This window comes from Dermacentor silvarum, chromosome 7, assembly GCF_013339745.2.
Source record: "Dermacentor silvarum isolate Dsil-2018 chromosome 7, BIME_Dsil_1.4, whole genome shotgun sequence".
NCBI classification, from domain to species: Eukaryota; Metazoa; Arthropoda; class Arachnida; order Ixodida; family Ixodidae; genus Dermacentor; species Dermacentor silvarum.
Window position 1 is genome coordinate 70,283,831 of NC_051160.1, and position 26,146 is coordinate 70,309,976.

At 46.5% G+C, this 26,146-nt stretch overlaps 1 long non-coding RNA gene across 1 annotated transcript; it reads right to left on the minus strand.

Moving 5' to 3' along the window:
- Positions 1-7,002: 7,002 nt before the first annotated feature.
- Positions 7,003-18,919, minus strand: LOC119458182 (uncharacterized). Its single transcript, XR_005193439.2, has 3 exons — positions 18,791-18,919; positions 18,629-18,723; positions 7,003-7,105 (listed from the first exon to the last, which is right to left on the minus strand). It is a non-coding gene; the product is annotated as an uncharacterized LOC119458182 (long non-coding RNA).
- Between the last annotated feature and the right edge of the window lie 7,227 nt (positions 18,920-26,146).

Consider the following 26,146-nt stretch of genomic DNA (forward strand, 5'->3'; position numbering starts at 1 on the left):
AATACCGGTTTTTTCACGCTCCTAGGTTCTTTCCTTTTTCAAAAATAATCCGTGCTTGAAATGAGTGCTCTATTTTGCTCTTGAATTTATCCTGCCGTAGAGCACTAGTTAAGTTTCTTGAACATTTTACAGCACTGCAGATTAATAAATGAACAAAACATGATGTTAGTCAGCATTTTAGCCCTAGGCATTACAAGAGTTAAGAACCTATCAATTACATACACAAGTACAAAAGAACTACGAGAAACTGGGCATACATACAGATATAATAGCAGGAGATAATGCTAAGAATTCGAAGACAGAGGAAATATGAAAAAGTCAGTACTAAAAACACAACTCACAACAGGCGTATTTGCTAAGAATCCTAAAGAGCAAACAGAACATCAAACCCAGGGAACACGCCATGCCAATATTTGCTCATGGTTCGACAAGTGGGCACAGCTGGCAATGCTGTTTGGATAGATGGCAGCCGAGGCACAACTGCAAAATAGGTGAAACACGTAGAAGGGTCACCAAACGTTGAATGCTGGGGCACAACAGGTTGCCTTGATCCCTGGCATCCTCTTACATCAACGCGTGGAGTCTGATTATGCGTCCTTTCCACGAGGCCTGGCTCGAGTGTGTGGCACAGCTCGCGTAAAATTTCGCAGCAACCTGAAAAACAGAAGTCCACATCTATAAACACCAAAATATTCTTCCCCATAGGACAAATGTCAAGCTTACCATCTACACATAGCAGATAATGAATACAGACGCAGGTCGCCAGCCTGAAGGTAAACAAATGTGCAAAAAGTATAAATAAATGTAGGGAACTACTTATAGGATGGAATGCTTGTCATTTTGTCTTACGTGAATCAATAATTTCACCTTAACGTATTGTAAAGTGTACATTACTTGGCCCTCCATATGCCCCATTTCTGTATGAAGGCTATAGCATGACAACCGTCCCAACCTGGCACTCGACCATTTGGGATTTCCTTTTGAAAAATTGGAGGCCCTTCAATATAAGACAAATTATCATTTTATGAAATATTTCTAGGTGAAACATTTTTTACTGGCGTAAGTTCTATGTGAATTTTGTTCTAAGGCACCAAGAGGCATAGCCAAGATACCGGTTTATTCAATGTGAGAGCAGAACCAATTTTCCTCAGGAGAATGAAGAGGCCTTACACCTAAAATTGTATTCCTTGATCATTGGTTATTGTTCAGTTTATTATGGGCCGTTAAAAATGGGCAAAATGGCCGATTTTATTTTCAGAGAAATGGCTTCTAGCAAAAGCTGTAAACTAACGTGATCCAAGTGCTCAGGACATGCACTGTCTACACAAAATGGTTTCAGAAATATATCTCATGCAGAAGCGCGCAAAGATGTGGAACTCGAAGGAAACTAAGTTTTGGTGTATGTTTATCCGCAGGTTTAACAATGAGGTGTTCCTAATAAAGATGTGCCAAATATCACTTCCGAGAGCACATTGTATTGCTTTCAAATTGGTAAAGCTTTATCAAAGTAGTTTTTGTGTTAAGCAAGAAAAAATGTATAAGTGGTCTCCACTTGTATCAAAATATGCATCGTGGTTCATTATTCCACACAGCTTTTTGGCGGCTAAAACAAATTGCGTTGACTTGAGCAGTGCTGCACCAATGGTGGGGCATGGAATAGTGGAACTACTTCCAAGTTAATTCATTGCTGAGTGGCTACAAGCTACTTCAGTCAAGAAGATACTGCTGGATTACATGTATTTACCTGCATCTTGCTCTCTGCCATCGGCCTGATTAGCATCATCACTGAGGCTGCCAACTCTCTAGAGGACACAGTCGGGACAAGGTGGTGGCGGAAGGCAGGAGCAGGAGCCGCCAAGTTCTACCTGCAACAAATTTTCGCAAACGTTCTAAGTCCTACCATGTCTTAATTTACAAAAATACAGCAGTTATCTATGTAGCGTGGTTACCAATACAAATAAAGGTAAACAGTTAGCTCCTACAACACAACTTGAACCCCAACAATAAGAAAGAAGTTATGTTTATGAAAATGCCAGCAAAGACAAAAAAGAGTGTGCAACCCGAACCTGAGCTCATGCCATCAAGTGGTGTGCTAGTCAACTGCAAGCCTGCCATCCTAAAATGTCATTGTATATTGTTTATACTGCATTAATCTAAGTTAAACATCTCTGAACATAAGTATATTATCAAGCTAATTCAATTAACAAATTTTTATGGTCATTAATGCAATAACGTGCAAGCTGCAAATGAAGCTGGCCAACCGGGTAGTGCTAACAAAGTGCTTCTCTAAATCTCGTTCTTGGTTTTCTGCCTGTGTCGCTCTAGCATTACAATACAGAAAAACTTTCACATTCTTGACATTTCACCCTCTTAATTTTTATTGCATAATGCATAATACTTCAACAAAAGCAATAATGGTTCCTTTTAACGGTAAATTGTGGTAGAACAAGGAATGTCGCTGGAGCCAATGCGTCGACAAGAGGACTTGTCTTATTCTCCTTGTCGAGGAGGAGAATATTCTCCAGCAATGCTACTTGTTCTATGGCTCTTCATTTGAAGTCTGTCTTCCTGTGTGTGTACATATGTCCTTTCAATTTTACGTTGATGAAATTGTGATAACAGAGAATTAGTAATCGTACCTGATGAGGAATTTTGGCTTGTTGGTAGATAACGACAGAGTAACTGCGCAACATTGATACACGGACAAAGGAGGCTTGTGTGTCTTGTCTCCTCCAGCCATGCCTCGTCCTTGAGCAATTACTCTGTCTCTATGTAAACGTATTACCGTTTGCACAATAATACTAATATGAATAAGGAAGGAATGAGGCCAAAAAGCTACAACAAATAGCATAATACTGCTAAGGAGCTATGCCAAAGTGGCTGCTACGATTTCTCACCTATAACGTGCTGGATAAGATGGCTACTTCCTGTTGCTATTGCCGCTTCTTCAATATCTCAGATAAAATACATTTAAAAATTGCAGAAATATGCAGGACAACAGCAGTAGAGTAGGAGATCACAACACTATTTCTACAAGAAGCTACACGAATCTCTGATACATACCAGACTACATTTTTAAAAATTAAATTAGCAGAATACACCACGCCTCATTAAATTTCAATCAACGCTTTCAGAGGTCCTTTGTACAAGAAGTAAGGTATTTCTGCATGGAAGCTGTAAAATAATGCACATAGTTCTACTTTTACAACAAAATATCCTACAGTGATTAAGCCAACTACAACTGTATGTACTTAAAGTTGTTATACATACAATGGCCAAGACAGGATTAACTTGGTTGGGTTCATAAGCAGCTCACTGAGAGGTACAACTTTGCAATGAACTCATTTCTGCTTGCCAAATATACACATACCAATATACTAACATAAAAGTACAAATGAAAGAGCCATTTTACCATAAAACACAAGACACATAAGAGAAAATCCAGTAATAATAGCCTTCGCGCGCATGCCTAGTAAACGTCTGTAACTGCCAAGAGAAAGTCGCGCAATATGTAGCCAAACCGGAAGGGCCGAGTACGCGCCGTTTGAAAACTCGAACAAAAGCTAATATACTCACCTTAGACGTCAAGAAAAAAATGGCACAGTCACTCCCTGCTGGTAGGCTTTCGTATACACCTGGCAGTCTTTGTCGGTTACGATCTCTTACATCACAAAGAAAGACGACGCAGTTCCGACCGTAACACTTCGGGTGCTTGCCCCGCTCCGGCGAGCTGCACTTGTTCGATGTCGGCAAAGACAAGAGCTATGACAAGCAACAAGAGCTAAATCATGAGATACACGGATGCGGCAAGATGCAAAGTGGGACATAACGGCAGCAACACTGCAAGCTAGTAGTAGCCATGGGGAGACCGAGGAAGATCCGCCCGGCCGCTTTCCGGAAATATTGCCGCTTGGCCAGACAAGAATATAATCGCCGGCGTCAAGCTGATCTGCACAGAGAGCCGAAGAAGCCTTAACCATGCGACGGTGCAGAGTCGAAGCTGCGCCTCGCTTCTACTAGCTCCGGCAACGCTGCTTCGCCGCCGCGCCAGCGAGGGCGTCACTGCGCGTTGCATAGCGCAGCTTACAACACCGACACCGCGTTCCCATGCCGACACCGCGTCCCAGGGTCGGTATTTCGTAGCGATGCCTTTCCGGTAATAATGCCTCTTCGCGCTTATCGCGCTTTGTTAGTGGTCACAGCGACGGTCCGCTCGCGTTAACAACGGTATCAGCCGGCCGTGAGCGATGGATGATACGACTAGTATAGAATAAGTCATAAGGCATCGCTACAAAATCGCGGTCCAGCTGACCCGCACCGCCAATGCGGTCGCCTAGCAATCACTTACCCAGCTTCGCCCAGCCATGTCATTGCTTCGCGCCGCAATTCTTGCTTTGCTTAGTCATGACAACACTTCGTGAAGCTTGGCCATGACGTGCCACTGATTATAAAAATAATGTCGCCGCGACGGCGACACACCCAACGCTCGTAGACTTCGCACTCTCGTAGAATTCACACTGAGATGGGACGGCCGAAGAAGTACAAGACTCCCGAATAAGAAGCCACTCAGCTTGAAGCTCGTCGTGCATGCAGCCAGCGGAGAACGAATGCGGCGATTGCGCGCTAAGCCGGAGTATCGCGCCGAAGCCGCTGCTGCTAAACACGCCAAAAACCTGAAAGAAGCTAGGTCGATCACCAGCTCCGCTGTTTACAACAGCCTTGCACCACTAGTGGTACATAACGGCAGCCTTCATTCCCCTTGTGGTGCCTGCAACAGCCTGAGGTGCGCCTAAGTATTCCGGGCGTAAAGAAGAAGGCCAATCACCCAAGAATAGCTCTGCAACAGATGACACTGTCTCATAATGAATGAGAACTACTGGGACCGTATACACATCTATACCGATGGTTCCGTCTCATCTACCAGTTCTTCAGGTGCCGTTGTCATTGCGGCTGCGAAAACCACACTCAAGCTCGAACTGTCACACGTCACAACATCAACGGCGGCAGAGCTTGCTGCCCTGCGTGCTGCTGTACAATACCTCCTGCAAACGACACCTCAGAAATGGGTCATATTTTGTGATTCTAAGGCAGCACTTCAGAGTCTGCATTTTGCCATTTATCACAGGACTCATGAGCAGCTGGTATATGAGATAAGAGAAGACCACCATCAAGCTATCGCTAAAGGGCATGAAATTATTTTTCAGTGGCTACCGGGACATACCAGCATTGCAGGTAATGACCTCGCCGACGAAGCCACCCGGTCTGCTCAGCTGGAAGGCCGACCAGTCCCAATCCCCTTATCCAGGACCGACGCTGCACGAAAATTTCATATCGTGGCTAAAGCTATGACACACAAATATTGGTCTTCTCTTAACCCGAAGTGCCATCTCCACAAAATTGACCCATCCTTGAAGCTTCAACTGCCATCAAACATTTCCCGCTCTGAGGCGACAGTATTGTGCCGCCTCTGGCTCGGGGGGGGCATTTACAAAGCGTGAATTGCTGGGCTAGTTGGTTCCTGTTCTAAAGCGAAAAAAACCAGAGAAAAACCAAGACGCAGGACCAGAGGGAGGCAAACACACACACACACACAGTCGCCGGACTGTGCGTGTCCGGCAACTGTGTGTTTGCCTCCCTCTGGTCCTGCGGCTTGGTTTTTCGCTGGTTTTTTTTCCTTTAGAGCACTTACAAAGGCCTACTCGTTCCGCATTGGAATGGGGGATACGCCCATGTGCGACTCTTGTTGAACCAGAGAAACAATTCAACATGTCTTATGTCTCTCTCCCCAGTTCGACGTCGAGCGTGAAGCTCTCCGGACAGCATTGAACCGGCTGGACTCTCGACCATTTTGGGAAATGAAGATCCTTGGACCATGGCCGTATGCGTCCATGGCACAGAAAGCCACGAAAGCCTTGTTGCACTACCTCAAGTCGACGGGTCTTGGCGGCCGTCTGTAGACTTCGTGCGAAGTTTCAAATGTGCGCGAAACTGTGCTCTATTTCCTTTCTCTCTCTTTTCATCCCTATACCCCCTTTCCCCAGTGCAGAGTAGCAAACCGGACGTGCGTATTGTTAACCTCCCTGCCTTTCCTCTCTTCAATTTCTCTCTCTCTTTACCACTAGTTCAAGCTGCCCACTTTTTTTTCTTTTATTTTTGCAGTGCCACCCCTCATTCTGAGCTCATTTCTTGGCATGAAATTCGACAAGTAACGACTGGCACAGGGTCAAATTCATCCGAATATAAGGGCATTTGATACGGTATAACAAGGCACAGGCAGGTGAGGACAGCTAGTGGGAATTACTATATTTTCCAAGTTAACATGACCCAAATGCACAAAGTTTTAGTATAGCAGCTTACTAGTCTAGTTCTTTAACACTGACAAAGCTAATGCAATGTTCCATTATGACAAATTAACCCAACTTGCTAATATATGCATATGCATATCGTTATTCGATATTGGATTCGGTATTCGAAGTTAAGTATTCGTAATCAATTCGAATTCAAAATTTTGATATTCCCACATCCCTACAAAAACATTTAAATGTCTCCATTGTAGGGCAGAGTCAAACCAGCGTCATATACCAGGTGTCTCAACTACTGTTCACCAAGATTTAAAATATGCAAATGCCACGGTAATGTTGTTTCCGTTCGCTTGGAGATACACAGGATATTTTTTAATTCCGTCTAGTTACATAATTAGTCCTAATGAATTACTCAACTTCTCAAATATTTTAATTAGATGAAAAGAGTCAATTATAAAATTATAGAGCATCATCAAAAACTCCCGATGCAGCATTCTGTTGCTCAATACTTGCTACATAAAGTGTTTTTCCGAGTGTGAAAGAGGCCCGCGAATACACGCACGAGCAGCCAGTCGCGCGGCAATATTGCGCGTATTATTGCCCCCCTCCCCCCTCAAAAACATGTGCTCACTAATAATCCTGAAATTGTCCACATAAGCGTTCGCGACGTTATAAAGCCAATGTTCCATCCCATTTGATATTCCATTGGTACATACATGAACCAGCCCGCAATACCCAAAAGATGGCGCAATTGTTGTCTGGGCTTCGATAGTGCAGCACCTCGGTGGTCTTGTAGCTTGCACCTGCGAAATAACAACAACAAAATATTTACTTCTGCATGTCACTGAGACTTTAGCAGAAAGTGCACTTGATGCTATTTCATGGAGTTTTGTTTCTTATAACAACAGATGCGAGAACGCTCAGCGGTCTTTCACCGTGCGTACCAGAGACAGCCATAATGTCTTTAGTATTTCAAAGGGTACTCTTCAGTACGGAAAACCTTCTCGACTTGCGCATATTTCTCAAAAGTATACGATTGTTTAGTACCTGTGTATTCCTACAGAAGGCCTTTGAGTAGAGTACTAAGTGACCACAGGTTGCCTAGACTATAGTTGCCGTCCTCTCCAACGAGAAGTGGCGGACATAGTAATACTGTACATTGTCTAGCCACCGTTCGTGTCCAAGAGGCGCCTCTGCACCACCTCATGCGAGAAGTTACGACGGCCCCCTTGACATACAGAACCAGAACGGCGCTCTTGTGCGTGGTGCTTAAGTTGTCTATCACATGTTCTTTGATCTGTAAAAGAACGTCATGGGGTAGATAGATGAGGGCGAAATCAGTACACAGTGCGCGGCATGATCCTGCTGCCTTCGAGGTACAGGAGTGCCTGTCATGTACCATATGATCGAAGGCGTTGCTAGCTCACGTGGTCAGGGCGATAGGGCGTATGCACATGTTCTGTTGGATATCGTTCTTTTTTTCGGGGGGGGGGGAGGGTTGGCATGGTAATTCTGGTCACGTCCGCGCGCTTCCAGGTCCCGGGGATTATGCCCGTCTTTCCGCTCTCGTTGCTATGATTCATCAGGCACCCAGTTGCCGAGGTAGGGGATCAGCTTCTTGTTGATCCGGTCCGTTCCCACCATCGTGTTTGTTGTGAGTTTGCTCAGGGCCGCGTCCGAGTTTTGCTCCGAGCTTTGCCTTCCTACGTTTTCTGGGTGAGTCGGGGTTACAGTGACTGGGTTCTCGCCGACGAGCTTCTCCGTGACTGCTTCAAGGACGTCCTCTTCCATTCCCTGACAGTTGTGGATCAGGCGCCTGATGTGTTGGCCCCAACGGCCCAGGATTCCGTGTTTACCAGCAGCGACTTCAAGGTGGCCCAGGTCCTGCGGTTGCCGTGTCTCTGGATGTGTATGCAGGCCTGGTTGCTGTTCTTCCTGCCAAGTTGCTCTGCATAATTTTCACTTTGCTTCAATTGCTGGGATTCTATTTTTGAGTACTATTTTCCTGTTCTGCCGCTTCCACCTTTTCAGGAGGTGGAGCAGGTGCGGGTACACCTCGGAGTTGCTCATGGCTTGTTGAATCTATTCGGGGGGCCTCTCGGCATCTGTGACCTTCACTTTTCGTATTCAGGCCGATGCCCTGCAGCACCCAGTATTTGTCAGCACGATGTAACGGTGGCTGCCCAGTGTCTCGTCGAGCCTCATCCACGCGACTTGCGACAGGCGCGAGGGGAATGTGACGTGGGGGTTGGGGTTCCTTGAGACGCTTCTGCCAATCATAGCGGAAAGCAGCAGGTTTTCCAGAGGGTTAGCTTGTGATATGGCAACACATTGTGCACGTCCGTTCCCGTTTTGGTAGCTCTGTCAGCATGGGGCACGTTGAAATCTCACAGCACAGTCATGCTCTGTCCACCTTCTTAATCTCCCTCAGTAACCTGTCCAGATCCGCGATAGAGTGTGAGGGTGGGCTCCAGACAATGAGGGAGAAGGGGCTTTGCAGGTAATCAAAATACTTCATCCGCCTAGTTGTGCACAATTTCATTACTCAAATGAAAGTTAAAGGACTGAGAATATTTTGGAAACCACATTGCAACGAACTTGAGACAAAAATAATTAGACACAGGGTAACAATGCTGTTTTCTGCTGCTTTAAAAGTACATTAAACCAAAATCAGGGCCAGAAAGAGTGGAGAAAGGCGTTTGAACAATGCGTGGGAGGCGTATTGAATTGCCTACCTTTTACATATTGTTAAGAATGAATTTCCCCAGGAAAGCGATGCTTAACTGAACCGCTAGGAGAAGCATCATTATACTGCCATGTACCAATCAAAATACATACGGGCCTAGGATTACAACTGCACAAAATGGTTTCCTTAAGAGCACTGACTACCTGAAACCTCGGTTTCCACATTGCGAGAAAAAATAGAGAAGCAAGCTTTTCTGAAATTTACAAAAAATAAAGCTATGTCAGTATGAGAAAAGTTGTTCGGCGTTTTACGTGCTAAAATACAATATGAATATGAGGCGCGCCGTAGTGGAGAACTCTAGACTGATTGTGACCATCTGAGGTTCTTTACGGTGCACCAAATGCCGGATACACTGGCGTAATTGGATTTCCCTCATTCCAATGCAGCTGCTGCGGCAGGGATATGATCCTGCACCTTCGTGCTTAGCCACACAACGCAAAATCTACTACGCCACCACGGCGGGTATCTCAGAATGAAGATGAAAACTTTGTTTATCCCTGAAAACGAAAGGTACAGCCGCCGTTTCAGAAAAAAGAAACCAAATATATTAACTGTACTGTCGTAAAATAAGTATACTGTCACATAGATGTGAAGGTGCATGCCCGCAAGCAGGCCGGCAGTCAGGCAAGAAGGCGAAGCGGAGAAAGGAAACTTTTGGCGTCTATTTGGCAAACTGATGCCCGTAATGACGTTTGCGGCAATGGCAGCAATCATGGCCCTGGAATACCTCCATCACACTCGTTTATCCTTAACTTACACCGGCGCCACATGGTTTTCTAAGTGTAAAGTTGGTGCTCTAGTTCATTCCAGAAGATGCCACAAGCATCTCGGAGCATACGCGTGACCTTATGCCAGAGGGGCCGGTTTGTCCAGAAATAGCACGTGAAGTTGAGCCACATGCGCCATCTGTTATCACTAGCGCGCGATAATCTAAATTCGGTAACCAGACGGCGTGAGCGATCACAACCGTTGGCATATGCGCAATCTCATATCGCCAGCGCATAACAACGCATGTAAGGCTGAAGGCGGTAAGAAATGTTTTGCTGAAACGACTGAACAGAAGTGTAAAGAAACACATGTGGTAATATAGTTTTGTAGCATGGTTCACCGGACGTCCTCATTACCGACAGGGGAACTGCATTCAGCTAATCAAAAACATCAGTCCAAAATGCAAGGCACTGCGCACTAATGTCATAGAGCAAGTGATTAAAAAACAAAGCAAATTATCGTTGAATGACGTGAAAGCAAGATCAACCTCATCTACAAAGAAAAGTGAGAAGGATAAAACGAGCTCGTGCAGGTCAGTTACAGCAATGGCGGCGATATAGAGAATGGCAATGCAAGGCATAAAACTACAACTGTCGAAATGGACAGGCAAAAAATGTACTGGGGGAACTACAGAATGGGTTCAACCTAAGGAGACGCTTAGATGATAATGTTTGTGCTAATTTAGAGCATAGAGATTTCAGTAGCTCAGAAAAAAATTTGTCGCAGTTTCACCCGAAAGGCGAAGCACCAATTGCGATAGTAAATTAGTAGAGAGCTATACGGAGTAAGGATAGCAGTTTTATAAGCTGTATAAACATGGACATGTAGCAGCCCCAGCAACGCGCAGAACTGTTGTCGACGCCGTCGGCGTTTAGCCCGCGTTCGCACCGAACGCGCGCGGCGTTTTTATATAAATACGTATTTGGTGCCGCAGCTAAACGTCGCCTCCCCTCTTTCCCGACCCGTCCCCCTACAGCCTTTCGCGCGACGGAAGAAGTCGCGTTTGCTCTCTATATACGGAAAGGAGGAAAGAGACGCTTAATTCTGCAGCCCTTCAGGAAGCACGGCGCAGAACGCGCGTTTGCTCTCCGACGTGCGTTCGCTCCCCGTGAAAGCGCGCGTCCCTCGCGCCCTTTCACTCGCACATGCAGCGTCCGGAGCACGGTGACGATTTCATCGCCGTTGACGTCATACGAAACCTCACGGTGATGGCGACGGCGACGACGACGGCGACGCCGAAGGCAGAAATCTGCTTTGGAGTGTCCATATAATTGCTATCGCAATAAAACCTTTATGAAAAGCATTTCTAGATATTAGGGAACCTACGACAACGTAGAATTGTTATGGGATATTCTAAAGCACGAAGATGCGCATAGGCGACGATTTCCTGGAGCTGCTGAGAGTGATATTGTTACGGGGAAAAAGAAGTAAGAAATATATTTACAGGGAATTTACAATAACTGTAGCGGCTGACAAGATCATAGATAGCTCGCGAAGTTCATGGCGCTGTCTTATTCGGAGTTATCTGAAAACGCCTTCTTTATCCGTCTGTAACACGACCCCCGGCGGCTGAAGCACCGACACGGTGCAGGTTAAGAGGCGGTTGAATGTACGAAGCCTACATGCAAGCGCTACGGTTAAGTGAGACGAGCGGTTGGGCGGCGAATGCAATGCAGTGAGGCGCCCGACGTGGAAAAATACTGTGGCGACGCTGCGATAGAAGTGGATTGGGCCTCATCAAGGTCGCGCCATTGTAAACTGATGGAGATACTGCTCCGCAGGGTCATTCGTACTACTTCGTGCGCTGGTATTTGCGTTCAGACCGCTGAAATGGTGTTCATAATTGCATATGACATGTATTTATGCCTTCTGAGTAAATTATTTTCATTCTCTTCTTTATTTTATTTTTTTAAGGCTGCTCGGTGATCTTTTTCGGTCTCGGGCTGGGTTCGGGCCGATTTCCAGCCGGGCTCGGGCCTAAGGTAAAGTGGTGATGGGCCGGGCCTGGGTGGGTAACGTAGATTATTTCCGGGCCCGCGCCGGGCCCGGGTCTCGCCATAAACTTTTAGTCGGGCTCGGGTGGGCAGCCCAACGTAAAAACGGGCCCGGGCTGAAAAAATTGATTCGTGCAGTGCTCTAGTGTCATATAAGCGCCGCTGATTTTCCTGCGTATCCACAAGTCGACGTCGGCCAATATGGCGTGCTGCTTGTGCCTTAAGTATGGCTTCGCGGGCTTACTCCGATGTCAAATTGAGACTGTCAGGCAGAACGGTCTTTAAAGGTAGCGTAGTGTCGCGACCAAACAAGAGGAGGAATGGAGAGAAGCCGGCGGTATCGTGGCAAGAATTATAGGCAAAGGTAACGAACAGCAATGCAACGTCCCAGTCACGATGGTCTGCGGAGACATACATGAACAGCATGTCAGTAAGGGTTCGGTTGAGACGGTCGGTTAGACCTTCCGTTTGTGAATGGTAAGTAGTCGTAAGATTGTGTTCAGTCGTGCCTGAGTGTAGAACGTCATTAACAACTTTAGAAAGTAGCGGCCTCGGTCAGTGAGGAGCTCTGGGGGTGCATCGTGTGAAGGATGATTTTCCGGCTTCCGGTTACACTTCCGGTTCCGCTTCCGGTTCCGGAAGCCGGAAGCCAGCTTCCGGCTTCCGGAGAACACTTCCGGCGTTTTGCCCGAATGATCCCCCGGCCGGTGCTTCGCACACTCATCATCATTCACTTCGTGGATATGCGATGTTTTTTTTTTTTGCGCGCTCCTTAAAGCTGCACCTATCCTTGGGCGTCTGGGACGCCGATGCATTTGGTAAAGTTCGCATCGCCTCAGCCGAGACATTGGATTCCCGCTCGCGGGCATCCAATGTCTTCAATCTATTAGGAATCTACTGCATCTACTAAGAATCTACTGCATCTAGAAGTCCTAGAGCCCAAAGGCTCGCAGGACTGCTGGCTATTCTTGCTGGGTCTCGGAACAGCACTAGCTGATCCAGCAGTAGCGGGAGGGGTAATACCGCCGGTCCACTCTTTGTTGTCCGAACAGCCGCCAAGAACCACTGTGGCACTGCCCACTGCCGTGCGACTTCGGAGATTGAAAGGCCCTGTACAGGTGAGAGACGTTTGGACGCTTCTTTGAAGGAAATGGTTTTTTTGTTTTACTTTGAAGGTGATGCTTTCTTTTTCATTCTTGCATGATGGACGCTGAAGTTGTCCGCGAGGTTGTCATGCGATGCGCACTTTACAGAGGTGGTACGGCCCCGGCCACTCTGAAATTTGTGACCGAATCTTTGCACTTAAAGCAGGGTCGTAGATTTGTTATGCACGGTCTGACATTGTTTTTGTAGATATGCTGCATCTTGCTTAGCTCTCTCTCTCTTTATTTCACTACCCCATCCCCCTCCCCACGTGTAGGGTAGCAAAGTGGTACAACCCTATTTAACCTCCCTGCTTTTCTTTCTTCCCTTCTCTCTCTCTCTCTCTCTTGATGCAGCCTATTTATATGTGTGCGGGAAGTGTGCTTGCACACAACATGAGAAGGAGGTGTTCTGTCGGAATTTCCTTCTGGTACCATCGTATCCTACTTCGCTACACATTCGTCACATGTCGTTCTTTTCAGCCCTCTAGGAGCTGCGCCTCAGTCAATTCTAGCAGGCCCTGTTCCGAAAAAAAACTCTTCGTGAGCTGTTGAGAGAAAGATGAAGGGTTACTGAAATAGGGGTGTCACCATTTGTCAGTTTGTCGTGCTGGACTTGGTCACGAATTTCTAGAAGGTCGCCACCGGCTATTTTCGTAAATTCTTATCCCGGGGCCACAGTGTCGGTGAGGCACTTCGCAACAGCAAAAGGTGATAGCGTTATTACTGTATTATGGGGTGTTTCAGTATGGATCACGTAGAAACGTAAAAAGATTCCCTTGCTCTTTAAGGAAAAGATGAAATATTCATAGGTGCGGCCTCTCTTTAAAAGAGGGCGATCAGGCAGATTTGGAAATTAGGTTGAAGCAATAAAATGAATATAATTTCGGCAGCGGTGCCAGCCGCCCTCCACGCAGCCAAACAAGGGGACGCTACAAGGTTCTTTATATATAAAGCCTGCCAGCGGCAGCAGTTCATAGCCACTATAACCTACAATGATATAACCTCTATACGTTGGCTTTTTCGCTACACGGAAGATCGGAAGTAATACAGAAGTGTGTAGAATAAAGGAAAGATAGGAAAGTGACATAGAAAAACAAAGATAAAAAAACCAGGACCGAAAAAAGAAACTACCGATTTCCCCAGGATGGGTCAGTCAGCAGGTGCCGTCTACGTGAAGCCGATGTCAAAGGGTGGTGTTGCGTCCGCCCAGTGGCCTGCAAGGTCCAAACACTTCGCATCTGCTCAACCACCAAGAATGTCCTTTTCCCCGGACATGGCTAAGCAACGCACGAAAATAAAAACACTTAACCTTGCACTCGGCCGCGCAACGCTTGAAACAGCGAAGCTGGGCTATCGTAGCCCAGCATTTTCGGGAAGCGCACGCGAACTTTTGATCTTATTGCTCATGATGATGATAATTTCGTTACGCGCTTCTCGGACTTATGGCCGTCACTGCTCGTTGCATAGCGCAGCTTGCAACACCGACACCACGTTGCAATACCGACAACGCGTTCCAGCAGGCCCACTCCATGAATGCGCTTCTCTCTCTCGCTTCTCATTGCGCGCAAATCCTCTTCACCTCGGAGAGCACGAGCGTGCGAACGTGCCAGCTGCGGATGAAGATGACGATGCTCAAATGCAATCATATGATTCGCATAAATGCGATATCTGCAAGCGTGACTGTATAGCCTAGTATAATCACGAACCACAAATTACGGCTGGCTTACACAGCTTCGCTGTTAAAAGGGGGAAGTGCAACACCAAAAGGTGGTTTCGCAACACACCAAGCGCCTGCAGACGTCCCTTCAGGGACGCAATTTGTAGCACTTAACTGCTCAAACAAAAAAAGCTCACCGCATGTCCACGAAGTGAATGATGATGAGTAGGCGAAGCACCGGGAGATCATTCGGTTAACCGTGATTCCCCGACGCCGGCAAGCGGACCCAGAGGCAGCGAGAGCGCGGGAAGCGGCGGCAAAACGCCGGAAGCGTTCTTTACCTGAGGTTGGTGGCGCCGATGCTCGGTTCAAGCGCGAGCTTCGCGAACCCTCAGCTCCGGGTCCGCTTGCCGGCGTTGCCGTACTGCTGCAGCTTTGCGGGCCCTCAGGTCCAAGTCCGCATGCCGGCGTTGCCATGCTGCTGCAGCTTCGCCAGCCCTCAGCTGCGGCTCCGCTTGCCGGCGTTGCTGTTTTGCTGCAGCTTCCCGCGCCCTAGACTCCGGGTGCGCTTGTTGTCTGCGTCACCGTGCTGCATCAGCTTTGCGAGCCCTCGACTCCGCTTGCAGCTGAGCCTCCACTCTCGCCTTTTCATCCATAGCGGGCGCGCCGTTATCAGAAGCGACCGTTATCATCCATGGCTGAAGCGAGAAAGAGAGCGCGCGTCGGTAACGAACCTCCTTGTGCACCGCAGCGCCCCTAGCGGACTCCATGCAAACCAGAGCTATTGATGAGAGAGAAAGTTGTCGCAGTTTCACCCGAAAGGCGAAGCATCAATTGCGATAGCAACTTAGTAGAGAGCTATACGGAGTAAGGATAGTAGTTTTATCCGCTGTACAAACTTGGACATGCAGCAGCACCGGCAACACACAGCACTGTTGTCGACGCCGTCGGCGTTTTGCCCGCGTTCGCACAAAATGCGTGCGGCGTTGGTGACTGTTGCCGGAGCCTCTGATATAAATAGGCACTTGGTGCCGCAGCTAAACGTCGCCTCCCTTCTCTGCACCTACCCCCCCCCCCCCCCCCCCCCCCACGGCCTTTCGTGCGTCAGAAGAAGGCGCGTTTGCTCTACATATATGGTGATTGTAAACGAGGAAAGAGACGCCTACTTCTGCAGCCCTTACGGGAGCACGGCACAGAACGCGCGTTTGTTCTCCGCCGTGCGTTCACTCCCCGTGAAAGCGCGAATCCCTCGCGCCCTTTCACTCGCACATACAGCGTTCGGCGGCGCGCGGCGACGATTTCATCTCCATTGACGTCATACGGAACCTCACGGCGACGGCGACGCCGACGGCAGAAATCTGCTTTGGAGTGTCCATATAATTGCTATCGCAATAAAAGAGAGCGCGCGTCGGGAACAAACGCCCTTGTGCACCGCAGCGCCCCTAGCGGCCTCTATACAAACCAGAGCTACTTAGGAGGAGGGAGGGACAAGGCTCGGCGCTAAGGCCCCAACCAGACGTACGCGTTGGAAAGCGTCCGCACGCGCCGCGCTCACTCGACGTCACGTCGCGTCGGATAGAGGAAGAGGGCGCGCACCAAAACGATGCACGAGTTGCCGCGCGTCCCTGCGCGTTTTGTCGCGGCTGCCATGTTCACCTACCAAACGCGCGGAACGACGAACACAAAGTACGCAGCTTTCCCAGGCTTGCCTGCACGCGGCGCGAAGAGTCTTTCCGGAAGTCACGCTGGTTCAGAGTGGTCACGTCATAGGCATTCTGTGGTCACGTGAGGAGCGTCGCGCGGGCGACGCGGTGGCAGCTACCGGTGCGGGCGTAAAAATCCTATCAGTGGTAGGTGTCCGCGCCGCAACGCGTCCACACGCGATGCAGTCTCCGTGCCTGACGCCGTACGCGCCCAGGCGCGATGCGGCGCGTGCGGGCGCTTTCCAACGCGTACGTCTGGTTGGGGCTTAGCTATGGTGCTTCGCCCCTAAAAGAAGATATGAATTCATTCAGTTTTGCGTTCAAGTGAGTTGCATTTTACGTTTTAATAGTACAGCAGTCAGGTAAGAATATTCTGTTATGAGTTATGTGGTGAGAACAAAGTACTCTGTTAAACGACATCTTTTAAATTTTAGTTCCTGCATTATCAAAAAATAGTATGTTTACACGGTAGCCCTTCCAGGTTTGTTATTATAGCTGCATGCGCAGTGAATTGTGATTACGCATACGCACGAGCCAACAAAGCCATTTTCTCCTGGTAATAAATGCGAATTACATGACGCGAAATTTCCGTTAAGTCACGACAATACTGTGACACCACAAGTGTGCGAGAGCATACTCATTCTTCCATGACATGGGAGCGCAACCTCTATTTTGTATGGTTCCTATGCGAATAAGCTGTCAATAACATTTGTTGGCACTTTCTGCGCTTTCTTTGTTATACAATACGTGAGCCTTTGCAGGTTATTCTCCTCGGCATGGCATAGCAAGAACTTTATTTTGGTCCACAGAAACTAGGGCCCGAGAGTAAAAGCCCCCAGGCTAAGTCGGTGGCTCCGCCCGCGTAGGCACCGGTAGGCCAAAGGCTTTCCCGATGTCGTGAGATTTCTGGACGGCCAGCAGTTGACCCTGGAGGACTTCGCTGGATATGCGTCTACTCCAGTCCTCCTCACTGTTGAGGTCCTAAGCCGTCCAGGCCCGCATAGTTTAGAGAGCGAAGATGGCCTTCAGAGTGCTATTCATTGGCATGAAATACATTTTTTATGCACCAAGCCGCACTGTTGGATGCAAACTCATGAATGTGAATGTTAAAGTGAAGAAAACTTTCCTTGGGGTAGTGTACGAAGGCGGCGTGATGATGATGATGGTATGACGACAATGGGATGACGTTATTCGAGTGATGGCAATGATGAAACGACAACGTGACGACGACGGCATGATGACGTCTGGTGACGATTGTAGCGTGCTCACGACAGCATGACCGTCTCATGACGGATGACAAAGCTTGAATCACGACGATGCTACGCCTACGACGGCATCACACTCCCGAACCCATACTTAGTGGCCTAAGCTTTAAGACAAGTTAAACACAGGGTCGAAGTAGAAGGCGTCACGACGACAGCATGACGAGAGTCATATCACGAAGCTCGAATGAAGATGATTTAATGACCACGGCGGCATAAATACGGTGCTGGGTCAACGAATACATGACGACTGTATAATAGACGAAGGCGTGGCGACGATCGCATGACGAGTGTCGGATGACGAAGCTGGAATGAGGGCGATGCAACGACCACGACGGCCATCACGACCTCGAGCTCATACTAATAGGCCCAAGTTCGACCGCTGGGTCGAGGTAGAAAGCGTGATGACGATGACGGTAGGAGGAGAGTAAGATCACGGAGCTCGAATGACAATAGAATGACCACGGAGGCATTGCCCAGAGGAGCACGTACAGCTGGGCACAAAAGTTTACGGACCACGGGATCGCAGAAAACGTTCAATTACCGAGTAGCCTGTAGCAGTAGCCAGTAAAACTTTGTACGACAACGTTAGCATATTCTAGTCGAGGCTCTAATGCAAATACCAGGCTGCACTGTGTGACTGCGGAGATATTGAGATTTTTCTCAGATTTCAGGGTCCGTATTATTTTGTGGCTGAGAGTACCTAGTTACGCAAGCAGGTAGGCAACTTGGGCCACTGGTCCGACGTAAAAGGATAGATATATAGGCAGATAGATATATAGATAGATACAGAGGCAGGCAGGCAGGCTCAGTACAGTTGAAGTATGCAAAGAATTCTATCCGCATTGATAAACGTAATCATAAGTTTGCTACGATGAACACATCCTTTACCTTGGTCCGACACTAATGGATAATGTAATATCGCAGGTTAGGTGTAGTTTTACAAACATCACTGATTATGTAGTCTTGCTCAGAATTGGCTCCCACATTTGCTCTCGCTTTAACAACTCAGCAGAATTTCAATGACGAGTAGTTGGGGTTTTCTACTTACCTTTGGCACTAATTATCATGGAGTCATAAGGATCATGTGGCGTGACATTCCTATAAAAATGTTGAAACTCTCCGGCACATTTTCTTATTCTCCATCTACGAAAGACAAAATGCCCTTTTGCAAATGACCATATATGTATTATTTGGAATGAGAGTTACGTACCCACTCTTTACTAAATATGACCTATAAAATGTGACGTTGTATGGCGTTATATCATCTTTTAGGTCCACCTTGCATATATGTCGGCTCTGTGCAGTAGTGTTTGTAGTCCAGATAAGCTCACTTGTATTCATAAACTGTAAAACAAATAAAAATGTTGAAATGAGATTAAACAAATGCTAGGATAGAAGATCGCACATGCACCTAAAATAAGTTAAAATGGAATTGAACTATGTGCTTTTACGTCCTAGCACGAGGTTGCGGATGCAATGCCGGTCTCCACTGCCTCATTATGATGTGAGCAAAATGCAAAAAAAGATCAAGTACAGAGATAAATGTGCCCGTTAAAGAACCCCACGTTGTCAAAATCTTTCTGCAGTTCTCCACTGTGGTGTACCTCATAATAGGGTCTTGGTTTGTGTACGTAACAATTCATAATTTATTTTTTAACTGTCCACCACATTGCCCAATTCACCTGTATCCTGCCTTGCGGTTTTCCTGAAAAACATCGTACTTGTGACTGCGGGCTCAGCCAGGCTGAGCCACGTTTCGCGCATGTGTGCTCATTAGGTAAGATATTTTTGCTGCCAGTTTCAATTGACCACTTTTTGATTTGTGAGTTTTTATGATTTTATGGAAATAAAAGTTAAAATGATCAGCTATGCTTAATACGCGCTGCTAGGCTGTTTGTTCATTGTGGATTAATACCTTGCGCAAGAAATATCAAATAAGTCTACTAAGACGAATAAACCGGAATACAAGGTATAGTCCAGAAGTTCATGTAGTAAGTAAAGAAAGTGAAGAGGGTTCTTCTTTGCTCCACTTGAAAGGACCCGGTTGGATTCCACTACACGGCTGGCTACTGCATGACACTAGACACTTTTGTGCGTTAAATTTTCTACAACCCACTTTAGGTATATCTCGAAATGAAGATGAAAAGGGTCAGTATCAAATATTGTGTGAAATGGGGGAAGACTACTGCAGAAATTCATGAAATCTTTAAACATCAATATGGAAGCGATGTCCTCCAAAAGTGTGTTCACATTGATCCAGAATTTATGGCAAGACAGTTAATACACCAAGAATGGTGCAAGTTCAGGTCGTCCCTCCACCTCGTGCGAAAATAAAAACATCGATCGTGTGTGTTCACTTGTGTACAGCGGCCGCCGTATCACTCTTACGATGATGTCAGAAGCACTTGGTTTGGAAAAAGTCATCCGTTCACTAAATGTTGACTGAAAATACGAAAATGAAAACTCATGAGGAAAAGTTGTGATGAAAAAAATGTTGCATTGGTTGGAAAACTTCAGTCGATAAAGATAAATTCTTGCAAAGATTCATTACGCCAATGAAAACTGAATCTCTGAATCCAAGTTTGAGTTCAAATACAACAAGGAGGACTGAAAAAAGAGCGATGAGCCAAGGCAAAAAAAAAACATGATAGAGAGGTACGGAAGACAAAGGTGCAATCAAAAACATGTGGAGTGTGGTGTTTCCTTACTATACCATTGTGAAAACAGAAGTTTGTGTCTGAAGGTCGAACTGTCAATGCACTTTTGTATGTTGGGTTCCAAGTAGACGCGGGGAGTCCACACCCCGATAATTGCCTTGCGCACTTTGCGTTGACAGTGTGTTAGTTCCTTGCACGAAGTTTCATCACTGTGCTTGAACAATCTTACTACTCACCCGATTTCAAATCTACTCTGCAACAACTCGACCTGGGACTAACAGAAAGACTAACCGGCCGACTCAGGTGAAACCACGGTATGGTAGGCAAAGAAACTTGCTTTAAAATTGCTGATTTCTTCACGAATATTTGTGCTTTTACGTTTAAAAGTGTCATGTAGTTTTCGGTAGAAAAAAAAAACCTCCATTGATATGGTAGCGAGTGGTGGCAGTCTTTATAACATACTTGCTCGCGTGTTCCCACTAAGACTTCACACTGTTAATTATCAGAGAGTCGCACAGCAAACCAACTTTTCCAGCATCCTTACGATGTTCAGTGGAGCGGTGCCAGAGTTAACTGCTTACATTACGTGCACGCCTAGAGAAATCTTCGTCGTTAAAAATGCTTGATCCTTTCAATTTCTTCAATCTTTTTCAACATGTCTTTGTGTGTTCTAAAACGGACTACCTAATAAGAAATTAACAGGCCTTTACTTTTCTTCCATCTGTGATTCGTGCTAGCGACATCACGTAATACTTTCACAAGTAACGCCCATGTTTGCTGTCAGCAGCTGCGACACGGATTGAAGTAGATACTCCGTCGTTTCATTTACCGGTCCTGACAATTTAGATATTACAAATTTGTTCCATCTCGCAGATTCTTGCTTTTGCAAAATTACAAAGGAGACTCCAAAGTACATGCGAGTATTTCGCAAAAGAAGATTGTGCAACGAAGACGTGTTCCGTTATAATAGAAGATGAAAAAATATATCTAACTTCAACATTGTTTTTCATTACCTTGAAGAATATTTACAGAAAAGGGTGAATTGGAGAGAATAACCCTGAGTAGCGTGTAAGTATGAGGTTGTGTGGTCACATTGCTGAAAAATATTTATTTCAGATATTCTCCTTAGTTACTACTTGCTAACGAGTAACGAACGCATAATTTCGTTGCCAGCTTCATCCACTTCAATGACGTGGTCATATTTATTATTTATAATACCTTCATAGTGAAATATTTAGGCCACACAATATACAAGGACAGTGAAGGTGGACACACGATCGCTTTGTGTGTCCACCTTCAATTTGTCCTTGTCTATTGTGCGCGCTGAATATTTCACAATGAATTCATACCAACTCGCCCAACCATCAGTTCTGCAGTAATGAGCTCTCCGGGAAAACGTAGGAAGTATTAGATCTGTTAAATGGGTGAGCACCAAATCTGAAGGCACTACAGTCTCCTTCTGCACATGAGGAACTAAGACTTCTTGCCCTGATTGCCAACAGTGGCATAGTGCATAAGTCCTATGGGCTGAATCATGCTGCACGGTTCTCTTCCTGTTCAGACTCATATACGCTCTTATACAGCTCTGTTTCTATTCCGACAAGTTCGTATGAATCGCGAAAATTTCAACCTTGTGAGTGAGTGAGTGAACTTTATTTGGTCCACGATAGACGCGAGTAAACTCGACGTCACCTGGCTAGGCCCACTCGGGGACCATCAGCTCAAACCTGACGGCCCTCTCGCGGGCCCTCTGGACTGCCAGGATTTGGGAGGTCTGATCTTGGGCCTTAATAAGCGTCATCATTTCGTCTTGGCTGAAAGGGGGACCAGCAGAGGCGCAGCCCCACAGGACATGCTCGAAGTCCGCTTAACCACTACACAGGGGGCACTCCAGGCTTGTGAGCCGTTCGGCGTACATTGTGTGCAGTGCCGCAGGGCTCGGATAAGTGCTTGTTTGTAGAAGTCTGAGAGTGACTGCCTGGGCCCTGCACAGCGATGAGTGCGGCAGAGGCAGGAGTCTTCTTGATAGGTAATTGTGTTTGCAGATCTCGTTGTACGAGCAGAGAGGCTCGGGTCGTCCAGGAGAGGACGCATTACCCGGCGCACGGTCAGTCATACCTCGTGCAGCCGAGTGTGCCTCCTCGTTGGGGTTGAGCGAGGCACCCTCAATATTTCCAAAGTGCACAGGGAACCAGGCCAATGAATGATGTTTGAGGTCTTTAGCGTTTTGGATGATACGTAGGGCCTGGGGAGCCACCATTACCACCTGAAAGGCCCTGATAGCGGTCTTGGAGTCTGAATAAATCGTGTCATGTACACCGTCCGTCAATGCAAGAGCAATGGCAAACTGTTCTGCAACCCAGGAACTAGAAGTGCGGATGGTAGCGCAGCTGATGATTTTCGAATCAAAGTCGATGACCACTGAGGAGAAGGCTTCTTCTTGAGCGTACGAAGCAGCGTCTACGGAGCATGTTCGATCCTTGTCCAAGCGGGCACTGGCGAGCAGAGCTTTACCCCTGGCTCGCCTTCGTCCTTCGTTGTAGGTCGGATGCATATTGCGTGGCATCCGGTGTGATTTCAAGCTTGTGATAAATTAATCTGGACGAGCCATTTATTGCCCAAGTGGTGTATCAGTTTTATTGAATTCTAGGCGCAGCCTTGTTTCAACCAATATTGTTCATGTCTTTCTTTTCTAATATCGTAAGCATCAGTATCCGCACGAGAGGTATTATGGTGATGTAGTTACATAGCTGTCATCTCGTCTCCCTAGTTATGTCTTACACATATTGTACGATAGATAAATGCAGTGCCAAGTTTTGTAAAGTTGTTAACTTTCAGATGTATTCTCCGCTACAGTGGGAAATATTAGGGTCTAGTGGTTGCTCTAAGTACGACAGCTGTCAACATTCCACTGAGCTTTTTCGGCTTGTTAAATGCACTAAACCCAGGTCTTCGTTCACAGTTTTACAAGCCATCGTGGACCTTGGCGGTTACTGAGAGAGACTCAACACAACACGAGACATACGTAGCCACAGCGCTTTTCCTTTTATGAAAAAAAAAAATCGGGAAGAAGGCACACATTGTCACCTTATGCAGTGTGATGCATAAGGTGACATGGGATGTTTTCTTTGCTACGGTTTTTGCAATCACTTATATATATGTTTGTTATTCCCAATAAAGATTTAGTTGTGAGTTAGCGCTCGTCCTTTCTTCCGCCTCCGTCCGTGTCTTCTTCGCGCTTATATCAAGAATAAGATAATTCGAGTTTCGATTGCCCTTTTGTGTGTCTATTTATTCCATTACACCTTCCTCTGTGGCCACACACTTTTGGTCTATATGTCATAACTCATAATAGGGATGCTCTTTTACATATTGGTAAATGTTCTTGATATGTAAATATTATAGCTTTCAAAGGGCGGCTTTAAGTGGCGCAAAACACATTGATACCTTTGTCACACGGGCACAAGCGAACTCCTTTGAAATACGTCGTCGTTATCTTCAAGGAGGTGCTCTCGAAGTCACATGGTCTCCATTTCGCCAAGAAAGTTTAATGGAGCTTTTGGCGAAGGGAGTTGAGCATTGACCATTACGGCTGGACGGAGTGCTCTCGTTTCCAAATAGCTACAGCTGCGAAGAAAACCCCGCTAACAAAATTGCCATACCTAGCTCACTTGTAAATTTTATTAATAATAAATTCTTTTCTTGAACAATACACCACGCAATGGCAAGTTTTTAATCTTTGTTTAAGTACATCAGCGTGCCATTGGGTCCCTTGTCGTACCCTGTACACCAATGATTCACCATGTCGCATGGCGAAATGTCGTTCCGCCATTTCGTTTGTTTATCCATGTTCTCCGGGTGATTACGTATCACAATGAGCGATCCCGGTGACTCAGTGACCATGTCGATCACACCGGCATCAGAGGAGCCTAGCTCGTCGCGAACAAACACAGGCACGATTTCACAGCACACAACCCCAACTCGTAGTCAATCGCGCACCGGTCAAGCAACGTGCACCCACGCACAAAAACAAGAGCGCAGTGTGGCTAGCGTAACTTTCAACATCGCTATGATTAGAGATTAAAAGTCTTGCTGTAACATATCGCACACTTTCTCACTATTATTTTATTAGATTACATACCGCGTAAGTAAACGTACATAGAGATTGCTTTAAGGACGACTACATATGTGAAATTTTGCGCTTGGAGATAAGCGCAGCAGCGCCGTTTGTGTCCCATGCGGCTTGCGTCGAAAGCTCGTACTGTGGCCTGTGACCGGCCGCAATTGCCTTGACGTAAATCTCCATTAGGGAGTTTCATGCTCAACGGAGTTCGCTGGAGCCCGTGTGACAGCGGTACGAAACGTGCATAGGGCAATTCGAAATTGTGTGCAACAACTATTACTGTATATAAAGCATTTCAAAGAAAGAAAAAAAACATTAATATGTTAGGAGAAGCTTCCGGAATATATAAGGACGTGGTATATACGAAAAAAGAAAGTCACAAGAAAACACAGCTATGCCGTGTGCTTAAAAAAGTTACATATTGCTGACATATAGATCTAGGTAAACAATTAAAAAGCAATTGTTCCTGCGAGAAAGTAAAATTGTTAGTTACTGATGTGGTGATAGACATGTTCAGGTCAATATATTGGTAATGTCGGGCCAGCAATGGTTATCAGAAGTGAAGTTGAAGTCCAAATGAAGCAGAACAGAATTTAAAAAGATACTATACAGTAGCAACTTGACAGTTGAAGTGTGGCGCTTTTCTTCCGTTCAGCTGCTGCGTAAATGTTGTACGGCTCCGCGTTTCATAAACCATGTTTTATTTATTCTAATGCAGGTTTGATAAAGGGCAAACATTTTTTAAATATTTCTCTATCAGTTAACTCATTTACTGCGACAGCAGCCGGCTCTCACAAGGTACATACTTCTCAACAACTGCATTGTGATTAATATAACGCTGTGGCTCATCTTTTTTCTGCTACAGTACTGCTTGTTTTGAATTGCATAGATGCTAATATTCTCTGCGTCAGTGTGGTGCCAAATATATTACATAAATATAGCAAGTGAAAATGTTGCACAATATCCTAGTGGCTACCGCACCCGGCTCTCATGAGGCGGAAAGGATACGAAATGTGTAGGTTGTAATGGCGCAAGGACCAGGGGTGCTATGCAGGATGCGCCGAGTTTCTCGTTCACCCGAGTTTTACCCGAGTTTGCTCGATGTCAGTCAGTGAACGAAGATAGCAAGGAACGTGCAATAACAGCAGGCAAAAAGAAATGTCGAGATAAAGCCGCGTATGACAACATGACCGCACCCTGCGCGGCGCAGTGCTGCCGGGCTTCAAGCACAGAGGACTGCACAACAAAACGCGCCAGCGCCGCGTATTGTTATCAACGTATTATCGCAATTTAGCAATACCGTCACTGTCCCGCTGTCTATCTGCACACTTGCCGTGAGCCGCTTGCCACGCCTTTCTCGGGCGCGTCAAGGGCGTGCCTCCTTTTTCGGGCATTATCTTTCTATCCTCCGTCGAATGCGAACAGGGCATATGCGGTGCATTCTTGCACCTATACTTTCCCTCAATCGAATACTTTGAAATACAACAAATAAAATAACCAACACTTTACTTCTTAAAGTATCGGTTTTTTTGTTTTGAATGCTGTAAATTTGTGATGACAAACGGACATATAATGAATTATTAAATTTTGTACTTTTTTGCCGCGAGTGGCGACAGTGAGGCGAAAGCTTACAAGCGGATACATTCTAGAGGGTCACACGCACGAGGGAGTTCATGCGGTGAGCAGTCGCCAGGGGCGCTGCAGTGCTATGTTCGATAAAGTCAGTCATGACAACGATCTGCCCATTCCCTGTCTAATAGGGGAATGGCAACGCAGCGCTGCGGCA